Here is a 12,168-nt window from a genome sequence, read left to right on the forward strand (position 1 = left end):
ACTTAAATATTTCTTCCCTCGCTGCTTCCCTGATGTCCGTGGAAGGGATGCTTCTTGAGAGCTGAAAGGGAGGCAGAATCGGGCATGACCACAGATAGATAACCAAGCAGGGAGTGGGGACACTGAGTGGGGTCACCCAGCAGGTACCCTTCCCTAGGCTTCTCCTACAGGGTGGACTCCATCCTGCTGACCCCAGCCCCACTCCCTGCTGGGCTGTTCAGGTCTGATCCCCAGACTCAGTGGTGAAGGGTCAGTGTGATGCTGAAAGAGGGGTAAAGAGGGCTGTAGCATCATTCCATAGACGGAGCAGGTGCCAAGACCCAATGCCTGCAGCAGACAATGGTCTTCAGGGTGGGCATCATCAAGGTGGGAGCTGGGGAAGAGCTAGGAACAAGTGCTTATGAGCAGCAGAGCGAGGAGGTGAAAGAGAGAGTGGAGGAGAAGAATTAATTACAGGCACAGTGTTGCTCCTTTCACGTGAATCCCCGGTATCCGTGGAGTTGTCTTCCAGTGCGCAGGGCAGCAATGAGGTTGGCATGGCCATGGGAAAGGAAATGGAAACTTAGCAGGGGTGAGAACCCATGGCTTGCTCCTCTTGGGATGAGGGACTCTGACCTCAAGATGATGGATCCTCAGCCCTGGGGCCTCCCTGCACTTAGTCCCTTCATGTCTACAGGGTGGAAGTGGGTCTCTCGTCTCCCAGCTGCGTGTCCCACCCGTAGGTTCTCTCCATGCCTAGGAATGATGTGTGTGTCATCCTGTCCCTCCTCTGGGAGGTACTGTCCCTGTGACAGTGTGACCAGGACATGACCTTTCTCTCTCCCTACTCCCCTTCCTCCTTTCCTAACAACTCTCCATTTCCTTCCCCTTTCCATCCTCCAACAATCATATTGTTCTTAAATATTGGTAGCCAAGGACTGGCAGGAGATATACTGGCACCCACTCAGTCAATCCCCTGAACCCTCTGTGTGAGGAGAAACTATCTTGGTCTGGGATGGCTGGGGAACTTGAATGAGACGGTGCCACACGTGTCCACATATCCAGTGTTTGCTCTTGGGACAAGATGGTCTTTCTTGGCACACGAGCCCGCCTTAAGCAACCTCATCTGTTCCCAGAAGTGTTATAGAGCAGAAGTGGAAATGAGAGGGTAGTCAATTTTCAAAATTCCCCCTGAATTTTCAAGTGAAGTGCTGGAAAATATCCAATAGGGTAGCCCACTGAACACATGGTGCCAGCCAGGCCTGGCGCTGAACCTTACAGGGAGGGTAGGGTGGTAGGGCCCTGGTGCAGGTCTGAGGACAGGTGACGGGGTGGGCATCAGGAGGGTGTAGGGGGACAAGGCCTATGCTGTGAGGCTGGAGAATTGGATGGTGAGAAGAACAGTGACCCTGTAGCCCTGCTAGCATATGTTCTGTCCTCAGCCTCGGCCGTTCTCGGTGACAGGTCCGAGGGATGCTTGGGAAAGACTGTGTGTGTGTGTGTGTGTGTGTGTGAGAGAGAGAGAGAGAGAGAGAGAGAGAGAGAGAGAGAGAGAGAGAGAGAGAAGCGGGCCCAGCCACACCTTCACACAGGCCGGTAGGTGCCTTGTGGCCAAGGAGCATCTCCAGGTCTTCAGTATGTGGCCTCTCACTCATGGAAGCATGTTTATGACAGACTGGTTTGTGTGGTGAAGCTGGCATGACCTAAGCAACCCAGGCATGTATGTAGTGACCGTAGGGGAGATGCCCCTTAACATCTCCAACTCTGGGAGTCGACTTTAAGGTATGGGAAATGGGTCAGGAGCATGAAGGTCCATTACACGTCATGTATCTTACACGGGACAGAGTTTCCTTCTCATCCACCTCTGAGCTCACATGACAACTTAGTTTCCTGGTTCTCAGATTTGGGAGAGGGTTGCTCTGGCACCCAGGTCATGTCCATCATAGGGCAATGACAAGAACGATACCCAATCTCTGCCACACGACTGCTGAGTGGTGCTGGGCAACAAAACCAAGCTTTGACGTTTGGCAGCAGAGAAGGGTGGGAAGTGCACATTGTATGGGATAGATCATAAGACAGCAAACCCAGGGAGGGGGATTAGAAATGCGGCACACACCGAAGGCCCCTGGACACAATTTCTGGTCCTATGACGTCAGTAAAATAGGAGATGAACGAATCAGATTGCTAGCCAGTATTTCCCTTTCATTTTTGATTTCTTGCCCACCCTCTGCATTCTCCAGAGTAGGAGATGCAACCCCAGGTTCCCAGGAGCCCTCTGCCACTGTTCCCTACCTGAGCCCTGTTCCCTACCTGCCGAGTCTTCCTCCCCACTGCTGGAGCCGTCTATGCTCTCCAGACACAAATCTGTAGGAACACAAGCATGAGCAATCCTGTTATTGGAGGGAGGGGCTCACCCATTCATCCTACTCTAGTTGAGTTCTCTGCGGGTCATGCGGCATCTACCTGCCTGACCTTTCTGGTGTGTTCTCAGATGTGCACTGTGCTTAGGGGAGTCAGAGACCTTCAACGGGGCAGAGATCACAGTTTCGAATTTTGCAGTGAGACCAAGCAGCTGTGGAATCCACTTCATCATGTCCATTCTACTCGCCCTTTACACTGTTCCCCTCCAAATGTGGCATGTGAAATTCCACCAGTTATGGAGACCCCTGACATGTGGCTAGGGTGAGTGAGCATTGGAGGGTTTATTTTCTGTAATCGTTTTCATGTAGTTATCGAGGTAATGATTGTGACAGATGGAGTATAGACAGACTCCCCTTGGACTGCAGAGCACTAGCGTCCAACAACGAGCAAGACATAACCCCTGCTCATTCCTCCTGCTTTAACTGCTGGCCCGTTAGCAACATCCACGTGTAGGTTGTCCTGGTCACACACACAGGTGCCAGGCACTATGTGAGCCCACTGAACACTAAAAGGCTGAGGTGAACACCTCGTTTCTAGGATAAATGGGCCCCAGAGGCGATGTCACAGCCTTCAGTCACAATGTCACGTTAAAAAAATGGAAAACCTGCTAAAATGCAAATGTGACCACAAAGGAACACAAATAGCCAAAACGTTGTTGAGAAACAAGAAGAAGGTGGTGGCTTGGTTATTGCAGATTTCAAAGTACCTGAGACAGCTGTACTAGGCAAGCAGCACGGTGCTGGCATAAAAGTAGGGACACACTGCAGCAGAATAGAGAGTTCCAGAATAAATTCACTCGTTCATGCCTTGTTAATCCTTGAGGAGACCACAGGATGGGGAAAGGATACCCTCTTCAACAGGGAACAGAATGAAAAGGCATCCCGAAAGTGAACCCCACAGCAATGCTCCTGAGGATGTAGATAATTTGAGGCTTTGTATGTTATTAGGCAGGGAGGTCATCAAGATGGACCGAGCTGATGCCAGGCGATCTTTGCTGGAGGAAGGAGGTCCGAGGAGAGGAGCAGGAAAGTGCGTAGAAACACTGCCTCTGACTCCTTCCTACAGGGAATCGAATCCTTATGAAATAGTCTGTCTGAAAGAGGGTACACCCCAAACGCACAGGGCCTGTTACGGACAGAGTCCTGTGAGCCCGGCGCCGCTTTGAAGTTCAGCAAAGCTCCACTGCGTTGCGGACCTCTTCAAGACCGTTGCTTTGCTCCGGTTCAACAGGCACCGTTCCTACCTGCATCTCAGCTCATCCATAAGATGGGAATTGATTCAAAGACACTTTGCTGCAGGCTCATTCAATCCAAGGAAACCTCCGCTGAGTTTTATAATTGTTCATTAATCATTCATCATAAGGAAAATTAAGTATATAAGCTTTCAACCAACCGACATCCCTGCATTTTAACAAGGCCTACATCCTATTTCTTTCCAGTCCTTTTCTCTGCAAAATGCCGGTGTCCTTCAGGTCACTGGGGATCCCTTCACTCAGGAGCCACCCAGCCAGTGGCAAGTGTGTGACTGGGTGTGGGGGCACCTGTCATGAGCACTGGCGTACTTTTACCTGGCCCTGGCCCAGGCCATGTAGGCGATTTGCAACAACTTGGTGTTGGGCACCAAGTTAATGACAAAGCTTTACTTTGAGCTCCTATTTGCCCCTCACACTTCAGTGTGGGCTTATAAGTTGAAAGCATTATTTTTAAAGATAATGAAGCTCTTAGGAAATACTCTGAAATATCTTCCTGAATCTTCTCTGCTTGGACCCTGCATGAGACACATCCCCAGCTAGGACTGATGTTGTGCCCTTTGTTACTGACTCATCCCCCTCTGAGGAAAGGGAATAACTAAGCAAACCTCCAGGTGCAGCTGTGGTGAGGGAGGAATGTGGCATCCTAAGCAGTGTGCCCGGTGGGGGTGAGGTTTACTTTTGATCACTGGACACTAGGGTTGATTTGCATAATTGGGAAATGTCTCGTGAAGGAACACACACACTCAACGCACTGACCGGCACAGTCACGTCCCATCCACTCACATAGGACCAACCCCCAGCCGTCATACACACAAGCCACAATACCTAAATGACCTGCTTGCTTCCAGAGTCTGTAGAACATAGTCAACCTTTTTTTTTACTGGACAGTCATTTTTTCCCACCACCCCACCCTCCATCGCAGTAGGAACCCAGGATCAGGGAGGCTCTCCAGGCCAAAGCAGAGGGGAAAGACCCACCTTGTGCATCAGTCACATTCCTCCTCGAGAAGTGTCTGATAAAGAAACCATCTTGGTCTCCCTCCTCCTGCAGTTAGTGAAAGGGAAACACTATGAGGATCACATCCCTCTGTGCACATCTGCACATGACTTTTGTTCTCTTGGTGACATTAGCAAGTGACTTGGAGTACAGTCCTCGAGTCAAAGATCACAAAAAAGTAGTAAATGTGACCTGCAGGAAAGGCTCCAAATTTGAATGTCAGATCTCATAGCTCCATTTTGTTCAGCAAACAAGCTATGTGACATGAAGGAAAAGCAACTCCTAGAAAATGCTTGATGCCATTTGTTGTGTAACCAATGGTGATGGTTCTAAAAGCCCCTCTAAATTTGGTATCAGTGGGTGATTGAAACTCGGGACTAACTGGCAGTGCCAAGGAAATTAATTCCTTGGAAATGGAAAGAAAGCATCAATTGCATTTCCTATGCAGAAAATGACTTTACCTGAGAGAGCTGAGGTTTCTTCTTCCGCCTCTGAGTTGGGAATTTCCTGAGTCAGGGACTCAACTGGAGCTAGGAGGACACAGAGCCAGCGTGAGGATGCTGGAGGGGCTGCCTGGGAACTTGTCAGGGAGTTTGGAAGGATGAGGACAGGAGTCAAGTGTGTGCATGTGGGTGGCTAGGAAGTACGGACTGCGCTCCCCTCTATGGGGCCTCACCCTGTCCAGGATCTGTGGGCTCTCCAGGAATATGTGGCCTTTCCTATATGCACTCAACACCAGTGACAGGCCCAAATCATTGATATGTACACCTATAGCTGCCCTTGTTTACATGACCATGGAGGCCTCTGGGTAATGTTGGGCCGTGTAGGGGGCTTTGGTAGAATCGGTGTTTTGAGAGAAGGACCCAGTTGCTGGATCTCCTTTGCTGCCTACTTTGAGAGCTAATGACACCATGACTGAGTGATTAGTGAGCATCAATAGCCCAGAGCCACATTCGGACCAACCCCTGGGTTCCCACCTTGGCTGTCAACGTGGGGGGGGTCAAGGGTTTGGGTCATTCATCTCTGCCCCATCTCCTTCTCAGGAAAGTAAATGGAAGCATCCTCCAGATATAGCTGTGGTGAGGGAGGGATGAGCATGTAAGGGGTGTCACAGTGATGAGATGACTTTGGAAAGCTGACCCCTCGATTGTGCTGCAAGTGTGGGAATACCTCCTGGGAAATCACACACTCACGTTCACATACCACATAGATACACAGACACACACATACTCGCTAGTGTGGACACAGACGCCCTTTGACACACATGCACACAAACCATCACCTCCTACATGCCATAGTTCCTCCAGGCCCTGTACAACATGGTCTCACAGCTTTAGTGGACAGTTTTCTCTCACCACACCCGGACCCTCATTCCCAGGAGGAATCCGGGATCAGAGGCCACACTTCTATTGACACGAGATTTCACTGCCAAAAATGTTACTTTAAAATACATACAGTTTTGGATAGTCTCAGCATCCACCTGCGATTGGAGAAAAGAGAAAAACAGTGAGGATCACACCATCATGTACCCTGTTTGCAGAGCTCTTTTGTTTGGTGAGAACTGAAGGAGACTGGGTGGAGCACAAAGGTTGGGTCAGTGTTCCCCCGCTCCGGTGAAAGAGGACCCTGTTAAAGATGCTTGAGCTTTCAATAACAGATCTCTGAAATCCAATCTGATCAACTGATCCAAAATTCTTTTTGAGAGGGAAGTACTTTCTGCTGTTGAGGGTGCTGTATGCCACAGAATTTGTAAGGCAGGCTGCCCTGTTATACCCCCCTTTTTGTGTCTGCTGTCATTGGCAATAGTCTTTCATTCACCATTCTCCCCACAAAGGAGACTGCTTGTCTCATCCCTCAGGTGTATTATCCAAATTTGGTCCTGTGTTCCTTGAAGTAGAAACCAATGAAGCAACCTTCCTTCTCAGAGAAAGAGAGGCAAGCTTACCTCAGGGAGAGATGAGGCACGTTCCTCTGCCTCGTCCGTGGGAAGGTCCTCGGCTGGTCCCTCCGTGGGATCTAAGGACACAGGGTATCTGTCAGGAAATAGGTTTTGCTGCCCAGGAATGGCCTAGGGAGTTTTGCTTGAGGTGAACACGGGGACACGGTGCTCAGGTGTGAACAGTGAGCAAGCAAGACCCGACCTGCTGTTGGGCTAACTTCCTCGATGGACAAAGAAATGAAGAGCAGATGAGCAAGAAGGAAAAGGAATCTGGACTTTGCTTTCAAGCTTAATGGATCTATATAGTGAGCAATTGTCAGTCTCAAAATGCAAAACATTCGATGCATTCTGCATTTCATGACTGTGTCCCCTGAGTCATCCTTCCCACTGTAAAGGCCAGCCACCTTCCCACTTCTTCACCTGTCAGAGGACCAGTTCAGCTTCCATGCCTTCACACATACTGCTACGTACGTGTCCTCTATTCCTTTGGATGGTTATTTTTGTGTGATGAAATAGACGTTGTTGATGCTATTATTAATAAGTAAGTAATGCTCCGCAGCCCTGTTTACAGTCATGGTGCTGTGTACTTAGCACTGCCATCTGATCTACATCCAAACCTTTCCATCCTAAGGAATCTCTGTCCCCATAAAGAGATGAATGTTCCTCCTCCCCTCACCTCCTGCCTCCAGCCATCCGAGTGTCGATTTTCTGGGTCTATGGGTTTGCCTACTGTAATTTGATCCCTTAAGTGGGGTCAAGTAATTTACTTCTTTCTCCCTATGCCTTCTTTCAAACAGCATATTGGTTATTCAAGATCTATCCGTTTTGTAGCATATTGAGCCATTTGGGGTTTTTTTATGGCTGAGTTACATTCTGTCCTGTGTGCATATCACATTTTAGGTGTCCTTTCATCCCATGCTGGATTGGGGGGTTGTGCCTATCTCTAGCTCTTAGGAAGACTGCTGTCGCGAACATGGGTGCCCAGATTACACTTGGAAATGCATGTTGACTTCCATGGTTATAGTAAGGTGATGGACTTGAAACAGTTAAATTTGTACATTTGAAGTCATGGAAAAATGTGTCACTGCATTTTGTACTGTTCTGCTATTTGTATGTCACTAGTGAAAGAATTATTCTTAAATCCACTTAATGAGTAAATTCTCACAATACCTTCTTCTGTGTCACTGATCGGGTATACCCGGTTGTGCAGAGAGAAGCGCACTTTCTTAAATCTCTTCTTTCTCGAAGTGGACTGGGCAGCTTCTGTCTCATCCTCCCCACAGGTTCCTGGGAAATGCATAGCAATAGAAAGCAGTGTTGGCATCTTGTGGGCAGAAGTCCATGGGGAATTAGTCCAAATTGACTCTTGTTTCAGCCTTCTATTCCCCCTACACAACTGTTGCCCCATGGAGTGTCATGCCTCCAACTTGGACTTAGGAAGACTTTGCATTGAGGTGTGCACTGAACCACCCCCATAGACAGGTTTTGTGGGCAAATACCCCGATTTATCAGAGACATTAAAGCAACGCAGCAGGGATCCCTGGGTGGCGCAGCGGTTTAGCGCCTGCCTTTGGCCCAGGGTGCGATCCTGGGGATCCAGGATCGAATCCCACGTCCGGCTTCCGGTGCATGGAGCCGGCTTCTCCCTCTGCCTGTGTCTCTGCCTCTCTGTGTGTGTGTGTGACTATCATAAATAAATAAAAGTTTAAAAAAACAAAAAAGCAACGCAGCAAAGCACCATGAGCAGGCCTTATGTCCTGGGTTCTCATCCTACTTAGAAGGTGCACGTACCTGACAGAGTTCCAGAAAGCCCAATGTGCCTCGGTTCCCTGTTCTGAGATGTGGAAGTGTCCATACCACCTACTCACTGGAGTGCTGTTAGGAGGCGAAATGGGATTGACTGCAAGTAGAGCCCTGGGCACAGTGAAGGTTGGATGCTTCACAATTGCTTTGTAGGTATGCAGCACTCAAATGGCTACAGAATGAGTTAGAGGTCTGGTCTTGGGTGGATCTAGACAGGGGACTCAGATGGCTCCACAGCATGGAAGGATGGAAGTTCCCTCTTTAGCCTTCATATGGAAATGACGCTCTAGAGCTCATGGAGGCCACGTGACAACCCGCTGCTGGAATGCCCATAGTAGCACCATCAGGAGGGGAAGCAGGGGGATAACTCATGGTTTACAATGTAGGCTTTGATAGATAGGGAAATGAGGGAACTTTCCAGAGTGGCCACACTGTTGTGTGATGGATCATGGACAGGAATTAAACTCATGATGCTGACTGTTCTGCATTTGATCTAAGGTATGGTCTAGGGACCTGGAATAAAGCCTGTCCAAGGGTAAATGTAGCTACCCTGGCTGGAGGGAGTGCCTCCCTGCTCCTTCCTTCTTCCCTCCTTCACACCTTCTCTCTACTCCCAGCTCTCTTCATCCTCTCTAGACCCTGTCAGGGCAGGGGACAGGCTCCTGTCTCCTCTTAGACAGTCCCCTGCCTATGCACGGCCTCGAGACTCCATCCCAGGACTCTCTTTGAGGACCATCCAACCATCCATGACTCGCCTACAGATGTTCACTCCACCTCCCCGATGGCCAGGTCCCTTCTCATTCACTCCAAGGCATTGCTCAGACAGCCACTGAAAGCATCCACATCAACCCCTGAAAATACCACAGGGAATCCCAGTTTCCTTCCATCTGAAGATGTCTGGATTTAGACTGCTCACATTTGCTTTCAGATTTTGACATCTACACTGAGAAGAGCTGACCTTTCCCCGTCATATGTTGCCAGGTGATCCATAAGAGCAGTGTGGTGTGTTTCCTGAGTGTGTTCTTTATAAGAATATGGACAAAGTTGACATATAGAAGTAGACATTCTTTTAAATGTAGAAGATATATAAGGAAGCCAGCTTCATCAAACAATCAAAATTAAGTAATGCAGGAAAACCAGAAAAATACATTCATCTTACAATGTGGACAAATGGGACGGTGGAAATGAAAATGCAAAAAAAAAAAAAAAAAGAAGAAGAAGAAGAAGAGTTTCTGAACCAGTCAGCAAGCCAACTTGAGAGAACAGAATTCAGAAAATCAGAATGAACATACCTTTAAAACAGCATTTCAGATTTCCCATTGTAGGGAGCGTCTCACCTGCTACAAAACTGCACTTGATTGGCTCAGAGAGTGACAGTTGGAATTAAAGGTGAGCATCATCACATCACCGTGGTGATGGGTCATGATAGAACTTTCAGAGTGAAGGCAGGTCTGCACGTGCTGCTCCAGCTGCTGCTGTCTGGCCCAGTGGTATCCTCACAGACCAAGTGTGGCATTAAGAGGACATGTCTTTTCTCAAAAATGGAAGGTGGCCAACACCCTGTTCCCTGTTTGTGAGAACAATGATAGCAGAGAAAGTGACCCACACTCTAATAGAGGTGACAGTAAAAACTTGCAAGGTCAAGAGGGATCAATCATATTAGGTATCAAAAGAGGTTCCTTTCTTGATTAGAAATCCTCCTTCCTCCCATATCTGCTATTCCTCAGTTATCAGACACTTTTAGAGACAACATTAACATTTGCTGTAAGAGCAATAGAGAACAGTAATTTGAATTGAGTTTTTAAAATCCTTTCCATTTGATGAGTCCTACGTGATAAATCTAAGTGATGAATCACTAAATTCTACAATTGAAAGCAATATTACACTATATATACATTAACTAACTAGAATTTAAAATAAATTTTGAATTATAAATCAATAAATGAATTTCAAAACCTAAAAAGCCATTTTCTCCCTCTCAACACATAATTATCAAATTAGATAAAGTCCCCTATTCTATTAAGTTTTATCCTTTTCCTTAGTATGTAACTTAACTTGTACACTTAGTTATCTCAATCGCTATGAATTGCTTGAGTATTTCCCTGGTGCTATGCCTATTGATGACCTACTATTCACTGAGCGAGTAAGAAAACGAGACTCCAAATAGCCTCACTGGAGGGTTCCATGAAAACACAGGGTCAGTCCTTTCTTTCATCGAAGCATGTTAGCTAACGAAACTCTAGGGTTATCTTTGTGTTCACACTCATCATGCATCAGAAAGTAACCCCATCCTCGTGTTGTGGTCACAAGTCCCCGCCATACAGATGTAAGTGACCAGTGCCCAAAAAATAGAAGAAGTGAACATTGCAGCATACACCGAGGGAGTTGCCATAATTTAAAATGAAGGAGATACACGACACTACAGAATGCTATGAGACAAATCTCTGACATTGCAGATTCATTCCAAGCATCTAGAACTAAGGAATCATTGGGTCATTTAGGAAGTACACAGAAAATTGCATTAGTACTCATGGCTCTCTATTTTCTCTAACAATTACCTCATTGAGGGGTGATTGGGTGGGAAAGAGCAGGTAATAGGACATTGTTCTAAACATAGAATTTTATTTTTTTTCCATTCATCTTTCTATTTTTTTAATAAAATAATTTTTATTGGTGTTCAATTTACCAACATACATAATAACACCCAGTGCTCAACCCGACAAGTGCCCCCCTCAGTGCCCATCACACATTCACACCCAACCCCCTGCCCTCCTCCCCTTCCACCACCCCTAGTTCATTTTCCAGAGTTAGGTGTCTTTATGATCTGTCTCCCTTTCTGATATTTCCCACACATTTCTTCTCCCTTCCCTTATAATCCTTTTCACTATTATTTATATTCCCCACATGAATGAGAACATACATTGTTTGTCCTTCTCTGATTGACTTACTTCACTCAGCATAATACCCTCTAGTTCCATCCACATTGAAGCAAATGGTGGGTATTTGTCATTTCTAATGGCTGAGTAATATTCCATTGTATACATAAACCACATCTTCTTTATCCATCCATCTTTCGATGGACACCGAGGCTCCTTCCACAGTTTGGCTATTGTGGACATTGCTGCTAGAAACATCGGGTGCAGGTGTCCCGGTGTTTCATTGCATCTGAATCTTTGGGGTAAATCCCCAACAGTTCAATTGCTGGGTCGTAGGACAGGTCTATTTTTAACTCTTTGAGGAACCACCACACAGTTTTCCAGAGTGGCGGCACAAGTTCCCTTTCCCACCAACAGTGCACCAGTTCACATTCCCACCAACAGTGTAAGAGGGTTCCCTTTTCTCCACATCCTCTCCAACATTTGTGGTTTCCTGCCTTGTTAATTTTCCCCATTCTCACTGGTGTGAGGTGGTATCTCATTGTGGTTTTGATTTGTATTTCCCTGATGGCAAGTGATGCAGAGCATTTTCTCATGTGCGTGTTGGCCATGTCTATGTCTTCCTCTGTGAGATTTCTCTTCATGTCTTTTGCCCGTTTCATGATTGGATTGTTTGTTTCTTTGGTGTTGAGTTTAAGAAGTTCTTTATAGATCTTGGAAACTAGCCCTTTATCTGATACGTCATTTGCAAATATCTTCTCCCATTCTGTAGGTTGTCTTTTAGTTTTGTGGACTGTATCCTTTGCTGTGCAAAAGCTTCTTATCTTGATGAAGTCCCAATAGATCATTTTTGCTTTTGTTTCTTTTGCCTTCGTGGATGTATCTTGCAAGAAGTTAAGGTG

This window comes from Canis aureus, chromosome 27 (genome assembly GCF_053574225.1).
Source record: "Canis aureus isolate CA01 chromosome 27, VMU_Caureus_v.1.0, whole genome shotgun sequence".
NCBI lineage: Eukaryota > Metazoa > Chordata > Mammalia > Carnivora > Canidae > Canis > Canis aureus.